We start from the raw sequence: 13,646 nt of genomic DNA, 5'->3' as shown, positions 1-13,646 counted from the left end.
TTCTGATGCAAAACGGTGACCAAACTATTCCAATATATGTGGACAAAGGAACAGGTTCCACAACAGATGAAAGATGCCAGCATAATTCAAATATACAAGAGGAAAGGTAATCGCCAATCTTGTGAAAACCATCGAGGCATCTCCCTTCTGTCCACTGCAGGCAAGATATTGGCTCATCTCTTGCTCAACCGCCTTTTACATCACCTTGAGCAAGGACTAGGGTTGAGCGAAACGGGTCGGCCAGATTCAGAAGTCGACGACTTTTGGCAAAGTTGGGTTTCATGAAACCTGACCCGACCCCTGTGTGGGGTCGGCCATGAGGTCGGCGATCTTCTGATCTGGAATCGGAATTCAGATACCGAGTTCCGATATGTTTAAGATATCGGGAATCGGTATCAGAATTCATATTTAAGTGTAAAATAAAGAATAAAAATAAAAAAACATTGATATACTTGTTAGGTCTCGAGTTCCCGCTTCTGCACAGGGGGAATCTCGAGCCATCTCCGCTGCGGTCTCCCATTCTCATCCAGCCGCAGTGGAGTCTGCTCAGCAAGGACGTCGGTCTCAGCGTCTTGCTCAGTCTCACTCTGTACAGAGAGTTACTGCTGCTTCTTCAGCTTCTGCCATTAAAGCCAGTGCTGGTCAGCAGCGAGCGGACTTCTCTGGGACTAAGTCCTTGTCTGCACACACTGAGCATGCCCAGGGCAAGATCTCCCGTTGGAGATCGAGGGTCATGTGCTCAGGCTCTGCAGCACATTCCATTGGTCCTCTTGGCAGGTCTTGGAAGGGCAAAGTTTCTGTGGCCACTTCCTGTGCTGCAACTATATAAACTGCGCATGACCGCACGGCCATGCGCTAGTGTACAATTGTTAATGTGTGTATGTTGTGAGTGCAAGTCGTCCTTGGATACCCCTACCCTATTGAATGTCTGTTCGCGGAAGGTGTATGGTTGCTATCTAGCGCCCGACGTAGCCTACAGCACTAATCACACATTACAGCATCCAGTTGCTGTGACCGCCAGTACGGCGCCGTGCACTTCCTCTGTGCTTTCCTTACCCAAGCCTGGGTGGTTAGTGGCGTTCGTCAGTGCGGCACCGCATGCACTCTTGTGCCTTAAAATTGTTATTGAGTTTCCTTACACACCCAGTTGCGGTGTTGTGCCAGCAAGGGTCTAATCGGACTTCAATCCTAGTTGGGGTTGAGTTCGCTGACTACTTGCTCGCGCTCTATGTGCGGTACCGCGGTCCTGTGATGCAACAGGATCGCTTCCTTCATGCTGGGTGAAGCTTAACCCACGTAAGTATACTTATGAGTACTGCCATATAGTCCGTCATTACTTGGCAGCAGGTTCCATCTCTGCACGGTGGACCCCGGGCTGCGAACGCACCATACTCTATCTGTCTTATTATTTGGTGCGTTCCGCTAGCCCTAACATTACACTAGCGCCAGGGTCTGGCTAGTAATGACGGACAAACAGCAATCCTTGCGGTATATCCAGCAGCTGGAGGGTAGGTTGGCAGCTCTTGAGAGCGCAACCTCAGCTGTGGATGTTACCGCAGTTGCTGTACAGGCTGCTAGCGTGGCTGCAGCAACCCTGTCCATTGCCACCCCTGCTCCGACATTTTCTCGCCTCCCGCTGTCAGAAAAATTTTCTGGTGATAGCAAATTTTGTAGGGGATTTGTGAGTCAGTGCTCTATTCACCTCGAGCTCCTGGCTGCACGTTTTCCCACAGAGCGGGCTAAGGTGGGATTTATAGTGTCTCTCTTGTCGGACAGGGCGTTGGAATGGGCTACGCCGCTGTGGGAGCATGGCGATCATGTGGTGCAGAGTGCTCCGCTGTTTCTGAGCACTCTGAAACAGGTCTTTTTAGGACCTCAAGTCACCCATGATACTGCGCTCCAACTGCTGGCATTAACTCAGGGTGAGTCCTTGGTCAGTCATTTTGCCGTCCAATTCCGCACTTTAGCTTCTGAGCTGGATTGGTCGGATAAAGCTCTTATCCCCATATTTTGGAGGGGCCTGGCTGACCACGTTAAGGACGCTCTGGCCACTAGGGAGATTCCTGCCACACTGGAGGAGTTAATAACTGTCTCCACTCGAATTGACCTCCGTTTTAACGAGCTGAGGCTAGAGCGAGCCCAGTGTAGGCAGAGGTTTCGGCTGGCTCCTACCTTCGCCAAACCTCTGGAATCTCCGGTTCTGGTTCCTGAGTCATATGAGGCCAGGGAAGTGTCACAAGCGGGATCTAAGTCCCGGACCGCAGGTGCACTCAAGGTCTGTCATGTATGCCAGCAGTCGGGACATCTAGCCACCAGATGTTCTCAGCGGTCGAGGAAACGTCAGCGTCTAGTGGTAGTAGGTGGAGGTGCACTAGACACGGCGACGTTTGCCTCTAAATTATCCTTTAAGGGAACAATTACTATAGGCTCATTCTCCCACTCGGTAGAGCTCTGCGTGGATTCTGGGGCGGAGGGCAATTTTATGTCTTCTGCCTTCGCCCAACGTCACGCAATACCCCTGGTTATGCTAGCTCAACCAGTAACGGTACGAGTGGTGAATGGGTCGACACTGCCCTCACAGATAACACACCAGACCATCCCTTTTACTCTGTCCATGTCGCCATCTCATCAGGAGATTATATCTCTGCTCGTCATTCCTGAGGGAATTGATGAGGTCCTGTTGGGAATACCTTGGCTACGGTACCACTCTCCTCATATCGAGTGGTCCTCTGGCAGAATCCTGGGATGGGGTGAATCTTGTGGGGGTAGGTGTCAGAGGGAGTGCGTTCAGGTTGCTACTACTGAGGTACCCGCAGATCTTTCCTCTCTCCCCAAGCAGTATTGGTCTTATGCAGACGTGTTCTCCAAAAAGGCGGCGGAGATCCTTCCGCCCCATCGCCCCTATGGCTGTCCTATTGATCTCTTGCCTGGTGCTGAGCCTCCCCGGGGTCGAGTCTATCCGCTATCTCTCCCGGAGATGGAGGCAATGTCACAGTACATCCAGGAAAATTTGGCAAGAGGATTCATTAGGAAGTCAGTGTCACCTGCTGGGGCAGGGTTCTTCTTCGTGCAGAAGAAGAATGGGGAACTACGTCCATGCATAGACTACAGGGGTCTTAATGCCATCACCGTTAAAAATAAGTATCCTTTGCCCTTGATATCTGAGCTCTTCGATAGGCTTCGGGGAGCAAGGGTATTTACTAAACTAGATCTGCGGGGTGCTTACAACCTGATTCGCATCCGTGAGAGGGACGAATGGAAGACGGCTTTTAACACCAGGGATGGGCACTATGAATATCTGGTGATGCCCTTCGGGCTCTGTAATGCCCCGGCCGTTTTCCAAGACTTTGTGAACGATATCTTCCGGGATATGCTGGAATTATTCCATCGTGGACAGGGAGTTGCTAGCCATGAAGTTGGCTTTCTCGGAGTGGAGATATCTCTTGGAGGGAGCACGTTTTCCCTTCCAAGTCTTCACAGACCATAAAAATTTGGTGTACCTGCAGACAGCCCAGTGGTTGAATTCTCGCCAGGCCAGATGGTCCTTATTCTTCTCCCAGTTTCATTTCACCCTCTATTTTCTTTCTGGGGAGAAGAACATTCGGGCCGACGCTCTCTCTCGCTCCGTTGTGTCATCTGCGGAGGAGGAGGAGGAGCCTCGGCTTATTGTCCCCACCGAGAGCTTGAGAACTGTGGCCCCGGTTTCGCTAGAGTCTGTGCCCCCGGGCAAGACTTTTGTTCCATCCAGTTTGTGACCGGAGGTTCTCTCTTGGGCACACTCGTCCAGGGTGGGTGGACATTTTGGTACCAAAAGGACATCTGAGTTACTGGCGAGGACATACTGGTGGCCGCATATGGCTCTTGATGTCGCAGAGTATGTTCGGGCGTGTGTCTCTTGCGCCAAGAACAAGACTCCTCGGCAACGGCCAGCTGGTTTGCTTTATCCTCTGCCGGTGGCGGACAGGCCCTGGGAGATGGTCGGGATGGACTTTGTGGTGGGCTTACCCAAGTCTCGTAACTGCACCATTATCTGGGTGATCACCGACCATTTTTCCAAAATGGTGCACTTGGTGCCTCTTCCACGGCTACCTTCTGCACGGGCGTTGGCTGTCTTGTTCGTCAAGCATATCTTTCGCCTACACGGTATGCCAGACAAAATTGTTAGTGACCGGGGTCCCCAGTTTGCGTCTCGATTCTGGAGAGAGCTTTGTCGCCTACTCAGTATTGAGTTAAATCTCTCTTCGGCATATCATCCCGAGACGAATGGGTTGGTAGAGAGGGCCAACCAGACCTTGGTCACATATTTACGACATTTTGTTTCTGCCAGGCAGGATGACTGGGCATCCTTGCTACCGTGGGCAGAGTTTGCACTTAACAATGCCGTAGCCGACTCCACCGGCCAGACTCCATTCCTCCTAAATTACGGCCAGCATCCGCGTGTTCCTGTGCCCATGTCTGTGTCTTCTGCTGACTCCAGGGTGGCAGACTGGGCTGTGGAGGCACGGGACATTTGGGACCGCACGCAGGATGCCATTCGGGCCTCCAAGGAGAGAATGAGGTCCTCCGCTGATGTTCATCGGCGTCCCGCTCCGACCTTTGCTCCTGGCGACTTGGTGTGGCTCTCCGCCCGTAACATCAGGCTGCGAGTTGAGTCCACTAAGTTTGCTCCTCGCTACTTGGGTCCCTTCAAGGTTCTCGAACGGGTTAATCCTGTGGTCTACCGTTTGGCTCTTCCTCCACGCTTGGGTATCACCGACACCTTTCATGTGTCTCTCTTGAAACCCGTATACATGTCCCAGTTTTCCGAGTCATCTGCCGGGACATCGGGTTCGTCTACGGACGATTACGAGGTGAACACTATTTTGGGGTGCAAGGTGGTACGCGGCAAAAAGTTCTATCTGGTGGATTGGAAGGGTTATGGCCCGGAGGACAGGTCATGGGAGCCTGTTGAAAACATTCGGGCCCCACAGCTTATTGCTGCCTTCGAGCGTAGCGAGGCCCAAGGAGGGGGGGGACCCTAGGAGGGGGGTAATGTTAGGTCTCGAGTTCCCGCTTCTGCACAGGGGGAATCTCGAGCCATCTCCGCTGTGGTCTCCCATTCTCATCCAGCCGCAGTGGAGTCTGCACAGCAAGGACGTCGGTCCCAGCGTCTTGCTCATTCTCACTCTGTACAGAGAGTTACTGCTGCTTCTTCAGCTTCTGCCATTAAAGCCAGTGCTGGTCAGCAGCGAGCGGACTTCTCTGGGACTAAGTCCTTGTCTGCACACACTCAGCATGCCCAGGGCAAGATCTCCCGTTGGAGATCGAGGGTCATGTGCTCAGGCTCTGCAGCACATTCCATTGGTCCTCTTGGCAGGTCTTGGAAGGGCAAAGTTTCTGTGGCCGCTTCCTGTGCTGCAACTATATAAACTGCGCATGACCGCACGGCCATGCGCTAGTGTACAATTGTTAATGTGTGTATGTTGTGAGTGCAAGTCGTCCTTGGATACCCCTACCCTATTGAATGTCTGTTCGTGGAAGGTGTATGGTTGCTATCTAGCGCCCGACTTATCCTACAGCACTAATCACACATTACAGCGTCCAGTTGCTGTGACCGCCAGTACGGCGCCGTGCACTTCCTCTGTGCTTTCCTTACCCAAGCCTGGGTGGTTAGTGGCGTTCGTCAGTGCGGCACCGCATGCACTCTTGTGCCTTAAAATTGTTATTGAGTTTCCTTACACACCCAGTTGCGGTGTTGTGCCAGCAAGGGTCTAATCGGACTTCAATCCTAGTTGGGGTTGAGTTCGCTGACTACTTGCTCGCGCTCTATGTGCGGTACCGCGGTCCTGTGATGCAACAGGATCGCTTCCTTCACGCTGGGTGAAGTTTAACCCACGTATGTATACTTATGAGTACCGCCATATAGTCCGTCATTACTTGGCAGCAGGTTCCATCTCTGCACGGTGGACCCCGGGCTGCGAACGCACCATACTCTATCTGTCTTATTATTTGGTGCGTTCTGCTAGCCCTAACAATACTCACCCTCGGACGCGCCCTGGTTCTCACCGGCAGCCTTCCTTCCTAAGAATGAGCGCCTGAAGGGCCTTCGATGACGTAGCGGCTTGTGATTGGTCGCGTGAGCGGTCACATGGGCGTCACGCGACCAATCACAAGCCGCAACGTCATCTAAGGTCCTTCAGGCGCTAATTCTTAGGAAGAGGCGTCCGAGGGCGCGTCCGAGGGTGAGTATATTCCTAATAGGTATATACTCACCCTCGGACGCGCCCTGGTTCTAACCCGCAGCCTTCCTTCCTAAGAATCAGCGCCTGAAGGACCTTAGATGACGTCGCGGCTTGTGATTGGTCACGTGACGCCCATGTGACCGCTCATGCGACCAATCACAAGCCGCGACGTCATCGTAGGTCCTTCAGGTGCTCATTCTTAGGAAGGAAGTCTGCCGGTGAGAACCAGGGCGCGTCCGAGGGTAAGTATATCAATATTTTTTATTTTGATTCTTTATTTTACACTTAAATATGGATCCCAGGGCCTGAAGGAGAGTTTCCTCTCCTTCAGACCCTCGGAACCATTAGAAACCCAATGCACTGCATTGGGTTTCGTGTTTCGGCCGACCCCGACTTTTCTATAGGATCGGCCGATTTCACTCGACCTGACTTTTGAAAAAGTCGGGTTTCGTGAAACTCGACCCGATCCTATGAAAAGAAAAGTCGCTCAACCCTAGCAAGGACTATTACCCGAAAGCCAGTGTGGTTTCCGTGCTAAATGTGGAACAGTAGATATGGTCTTTTCAGCACGTCAACTTCAGGAAAAGTGCCAGGAGCAACACCGTGACATTTATGTAACTTTTGTTGATTTGACCAAGGCTTTTGACATAGTCAGTAGAGACTGCCTGTGGAAGATCATGGCAAAATTTGGCTGCCCGAGCAAGTTCATCTCAGTCATCCGGCAGTTCCATGATGGCATGATGGTGTAGGTTCTGAACAATGGCGACGTATCTGAGGCTTTCCCAGTAACAAACGGCGTAAAACAAGGCTGTGTGCTTGCTCCAACCCTGTTCAGTATGCTGTTCTCTGCAATGTTAAGTGATGCCTTTATCAACTGTGAAGATGGAATCCAGGTTAGGTACAAGACTGATGGCAAGCTATTCAACCCAAAATGCCTGAAGGCGGTTACGAAAGTGCATGAGACTGTTATCCGTGAATTACTATTTGCTGATGACTGTGCACTTAACGCCAGCACGGAACAGCAGATGCAGCATGAAATGGACTGTTTTTCGCAAGCCTGCGACAATTTTGGTCTCGAGATCAACATTAGAAAAACCGAAGTCATGTATCAATCGGTTCCAGGAAAACTGTACAAGGAGCAAAACCTCAAAGCAGTCGATAACTTCACTTACTTAAGCAGCACACTTTCCCGTGAAGTAACCATAGACGTTGAGGTTAATAACAGAATTGCCAAAGCCAGTGCCACCTTCGGGAGACTGCGTAAGAACGTCTGGGAACGAAGGGGACTCAGCCTTACCACCAAGCTGAAGGTCTACTGTGCGGTGGTCCTCACCACACTTCTCTATGCTAGCGAGACCTGGGCAGTGTACAGTCGGACGCGGCATGCTAAACAGCTTAATCATTTCCACATAAGTTGCCTCCGCAGACTCCTCCACATCAGGTGGCAAGACAATGTCCTGGACATGGCAATTCTGGAACAAACCGGGCTCTGCAGTGTTTACACTCTCCTGCTGAAAGTCTAAGCCAGGTGGGCTGGACATGTCGTCAGAATGCCTGACAGCCGACTACCGACGCTACTGCTGTACGGAGAACTGTGCCAAGAAAAGCGAGCAGTTGGGGGGCAGAAGAAGCACTATAAAGACTGCCTTAAGGTGTCTCTCAAAAACCTGGAAGTCTGTTGTGAATTCCGCTCTTGGGCTCCCTCCGGTGGTTGTAAGTGGCACTTTTGTGAGTTCTGCTCTTGGGCTCCCTCCGGTGGTTTTAAGTGAAATGGCTGCTCCTTGGATTTAGCAGTCTGCAGCTGCTTCCACTGATTGTCTTTCTGCTTGGCTATTTATGCCTGGCTCTTCTTTCAGCCAGTGCCACTTGGCAATGGTTCCTGGTTGGATTCACATCTCTCTTGGATTTCCCTGATATCCTGACCAGTTCTGCAAAGATAAGTCCTTGCTTTGCTCTTTTCTGTCCACATGTTGTGGACTTATTCGTTCTGTACATTCTATGTTTTGTCCAGCTTGTCAGTATGGATTTTTTCAGTTAAGCTGGAAGCTCTGGGAAGCAGATTTACCCTCCACACCTTTAGTCAGGTGTGGAGACTTTTGTAAGCAACATGAGACGAGCTCTGAAGGAGGTGGTACCTGTACTGACCGCAATCCCTAAGCTCAACACCACACTAGAAGTAGCCGTGGGATGCTCCTGTCACTCCCTAGGCACCTCGTCACAGCCTGAGAACTAACTACCCCTAAAGATAGAAACAGGAAAACTATCTTGCCTCAGAGAAAATCCCCAAAGGATAGATAGCCCCCCACAAGTAATGACTGTGAGTGGAGAGGGAAAAGACATACACAGAATGAAACCAGGATGTAGCACAGGAGGCCAGTCTAGCTAAATAGATAGGACAGGATAGAATACTGTGCGGTCAGTATTAAAAAACTACAAAAATCCACACAGAGTTTACAAAAGTCTCCACACCTGACTAAAGGTGTGGAGGGTAAATCTGCTTCCCAGAGCTTCCAGCTTAACTGAAAAAATCCATACTGACAAGCTGGACAAAACATAGAATGCACAGAACGAATAAGTCCACAACATGTGGACAGAAAAGAGCAAAGCAAGGACTTATCTTTGCAGAACTGGTCAGGATATCAGGGAAATCCAAGAGAGATGTGAATCCAACCAGGAACCATTGCCAAGTGGCACTGGCTGAAGGAAGAGCCAGGCATAAATAGCCGAGCAGAAAGACAATCAGTGGAAGCAGCTGCAGACTGCTAAATCCAAGGAGCAGCCATTCCACTTAAAACCACCGGAGGGAGCCCAAGAGCAGAACTCACAAAAGTGCCACTTACAACCACCGGAGGGAGCCCAAGAGCGGAATTCACAACAGAAGTCAACATGAATGAATGGGAAGAGCTTTCCCTGGATCGTCCAGGTTGGCGGGGCAGGATCACCTCAGGAGCACGTGCAGCTGAAGATAGGAAAATCTGTGATGCAAAAAGAAAGCATGCTGTACGCAAGGTACAAGTAGAATCTGGTGTACTGACCACATCTGCTTTCTTATGTCAAGTATGTGGGCGAACCTTCAGGGCCTGGATTGGACTCATCAGCCACCTCCGGACCTATAACTATTAATTCTCTTCTAACCCTGAAGTAATGGTCATCTTCGAAAATGAAGGACGAACATCATATCATACATTGTTTTCAAATTTCTGCAGTGTTAGAGGGTTCAATTGCTTAAGAAGTGGAAAGATTGGGCAACCAGGAGTGGCTATAAAAATGAATTTCGTACATTACATCATAGTTAAATGTGTACAGATTAGGTTCAAAATGAGAATACATCAGAAACAAGAGAGGTGGAGCAGCCCCACCTGTAGATTTTTATTAGTTTTTATTTTGCAATACTCTCATCATCCAACATCACATGGTAACATTTCATTAGAGACTGGATTAGAGCAGCTTTCCAGTGAATTCCTATGCAAGTCACATCAATTATCAAGTGACTGGCTACGTACCGTATCAGTATGACTGACTAAATGTGTGAGCAAAATTGACAATCACAAGCTAGAAAACATAATACAGATGGTGATCTTCACCAATGGCATTCACATGGACATAGCTATAGCTATTTAAAGGCATCCATAGCACAAAGGTCCTGGAGTATAAGGCAGCACCCAAAAAATTAGAATAAGGAGCAAATAATGGTCAAGGGAGGTCCTGTTACTGATTTTGCATTGCGATCGAAAACTTCAAATTATATCACTGGACCAGTAAATGGAGCCAAATTGAATACAAAATTGAACTGATCATTAAAAATGTAATGATCGGATATCTCATAAATCTTTGATTTCAAGGAGATCTAAAATATTTTTTTGAAATTCATACTTTGTAGACAAATACATACATCCCCTTAGGTTTTTTTTTACACTTACCGTGGTTTTGCGTCCCATTTTTGCATCCCCAATAGATTTCTATGGGGCCGCAAAAACGGGCCGCAATAATTCAATGGAGCGCCGTACGCCATTTGGCCATGAGGGCTGTATTTACAGCCATGAAAAAATATTGATCCTGCTCGATCTTTTCCATGGCCCCAATTGTAAATCAATGGGGCCGCAAAAACTATGGAAGGTTGGTTTTGTGGTGCACCGTGACCTCTGGTTTTGCGGACTGCCATTTTTTTCCCAATACTTTTGCCATAGTATTGGAAACCCAAAGAACATTCGTCCGCAAGTTTTTTGTGGCCAGTTATTGCGGCAGACCATGATAATTGCAGCAATACGGCCGCAAAAAACACAGTAAGTGTAAAGGAAGCCTAAGAGAGGGATGACCCAGGCCTTGTTTGGTTTCAAAATTTTTGCTCCTGGGTGAGAAGATCCTATGAAAGATTCAGCTCTACAGAGGAAACGCATTGCTAGCAAATATGCCAGAAAGGTCGACCAGGGATTGGCACTGTCTTTGTCACAAAGAGAAATCAAGGTGCAGGAAGTTCAGGTTGTGTAGGCAAAATTTGTTTGCAAGTGATATTTTATTCAAACTGATATAAAACAAGTAAAAATTATACACACAATGTGTGTTAATTTGACCCTTCTTGTATAGCCCTTTCCCAGTGTGAGAGAGGGTCTGAGAGAGGGAGGGGAAAGGGCTATTTGAGAAGAGTCAAAATTATTTTCTCAATACACCTGAAGAAGGCTTCAAACAGCTGAAATGTGTTGTGTATATAGTCTTTATTTGTTTCATATCAATTTGAATAAAATTTGACCTACAAGCAACCGGAAGTTCCTGCACCTTGATTTTACTCGGTGGCAAAGACAGTGCCATTCCCTGGTCCTCCTTCCGGCATCCACGTTGCAGAATACTCCTCCTGCGTCAGGGTCCAATCCCTCCTCACCAAGTCAGAGTCAGCCTTTTGCAAATACATTCATATTTCAAGCGGGAGTTGTGCCTGTTTACACAATCACATCAGGTGAGCAATTTCCTTTAGATATTCACCTTCTAAATTGAGTAAATCTTACTATGCTTAGATAGCGCCATGTTTTTTCTCCTTTTGGAACTTTGTCACTGATAAATAGATAAAAACATTATGTAAAGCAAATCAAAGAGGTCAAATATTAACTTTCAATGTTTAAATTTGCAATAGAGAACCATGTGCAAGTAAGTGGTATAGAGAGAAAAAATGTTTTAGATAGCAGCATAAAAGGAATAGCCAGGTAGAAGAGTAAAGTGCTCCAACATGCCTTCAGATGAATACCGTATGTATACCACCCTAGTATATCTGCCAGTGGATAATGTATTTTGATTTATTCATTCACAGTGCTAGGAACGACCCCATACTGTCTTGGAGAATAATAACTATGTTTCTCTTATGTAATTTTAAACATTAAAAGTATAATTTAATATTTAACCCCTTTGATTTGCTTTAAGTGATACTAATAATATAGGGTTTTTAAACCCTGTTTTATTAAATAAATGCATTAGAAGCCCAATGAACGTGGGAAACATATAGTAGAGGCATGCAAACTCTAGACGAGGAGCTAAGTTCAATACCATATTATGGGATGAATTTTGATCAATGGTTTGCATGTGAAATACCATACATATGATACACTATGAGTTTAATACATACTGTATGAAACTGGCATTAAAGAGGTTGTCCACTACTTTTCCATTGATGACCTATCCTTAGGACTGGTCATCAGTGTTTGATCAATGGGGGTCCAACACCAGAAACCCCCGCCGATCCGTCGCCATCAGTGTCAGTGCAGCGGCCATTGGCCAGAAGTATTCAGTTGAGGAGCTGGCTGTCCTCTGTTAGTGGCTGTTGCAGGGTACTGCACTTCCGACTCCAACTACCGATGATGCTTGGTCCATCATAGAGACAGCCGCAACACTATGAGGAGAGGCAGGGGCCCATTCTGCTGTCATTTGCAGACAGAGGGGCCCTCTCTGCTTCATTCTGCAAATGACAGCGTCAAAGGCCACTGAATCTTCTGTTTCGAATCATGCTTTTCCCAGATAAAACATTATTTGTGCTTTGTCTCTTGGACCCACTACGTAATTGACCATGAGTACTGATAAATGCATGCACATAATATATCCTGGTTATATGGGTGATGTTTGTTATATTCTGTCAAATATGGAACTTCAGTAAATTACTACTGTAAATTTGTCCTTGTATATGTTTTGTTAACATCATTGTGGTATGGAGGGGGGCCCATACATATTTCACGCACAGGGGTCCTCCACAGTGTCCACTCCTAATTGAACCACATTGATTTTAAAGGAAAAACCCACTAAAGTCTCAACCTAGTAATTTGATTCTTATCTTTATATTACACTGGTCAACGCAATTTTTCTGGCAAAAGGTTTTAAAACATATTTTAAGTCAATTTTGGCTGCTGATTACGAATATGAAATCCGTTTTTGGCTATCACATCAGGATTTCGAGATATTTTCAATTTTTGATTAAAATTACTCCTAATGTTTTATGATAAAAACACATGATTTTCGGTACTACATTTTGTATATTTTTAATCAAGGAATAACAAAGATTACAAAGTCTATGTACAGCAAATCAAATATACTTACAGAATTAAACTACAAAATATAACAACACATATATATGGCACACAGATGAATGACAAATGACAGTTATTTGAACTTTCTTTTCTTGGCTGATCTGTGATGTACAGCTTCTGGGTTGTCTCTCTCAAGCTCCAGCAATAGTCAGCCATCATATGTGAGTCCCACTGGACTTGATACCGTTCTTCCATTGTTTTAATGTCCTGATGAAAATGCTCCCCTTGTTTCTCGCTCACATTCCCAAGGTTCTCTGGAAAAAAGTCCAAATGGCTGTGTAAATAGTGAATCTTGATACTCATTCTACATCCAAGATTTCGTAGACTCAGCAGCTCTTCCACAATCTCTTCATAGTTGTCTGCTTTCTTATTCCCTAGAAAATTCTGCACCACATTACAAAATGCATTCCAAGCTCTTTCTTCTGTCTCATTCATTGATGTGATTAAATTTGGGTCTCTCATAAGTGTTCTTTTTTGAGGTCCATCAAATATTCCTGCCTTTTTCTCTCTTCACTAAGACCAGGAAAAGTTGATCATATATAGTTAATGCATTCTCCACTGTGATTGAGAGCTTTGATGAACTGCTTCATCAATCCAAGTCTTATGTGTAAGGGAGGAAAGACAATGTCCTTCCTATCCACTAGAGGATCATGGTTGACATTTTTATCGCCAAATGCCAAACTCTGTCGCTGAGGCCATTCAGTTTTCACCCAATGCTCTGCTGTATCTCTACTGTCCCAGTAGCACAGAAAACAAGGGTGTTATCATAACAAATGGGAATTATGCATGTTCAAAGAAAACAAAGATATGCTCACATTTATTGGGAGACTAAATGAAAACTAAATTTACCTTAGTGAACCGT

Source organism: Ranitomeya imitator, chromosome 2 (genome assembly GCF_032444005.1).
Source record: "Ranitomeya imitator isolate aRanImi1 chromosome 2, aRanImi1.pri, whole genome shotgun sequence".
Lineage (NCBI taxonomy): Eukaryota > Metazoa > Chordata > Amphibia > Anura > Dendrobatidae > Ranitomeya > Ranitomeya imitator.
This window is presented reverse-complemented; position numbering follows the sequence as displayed.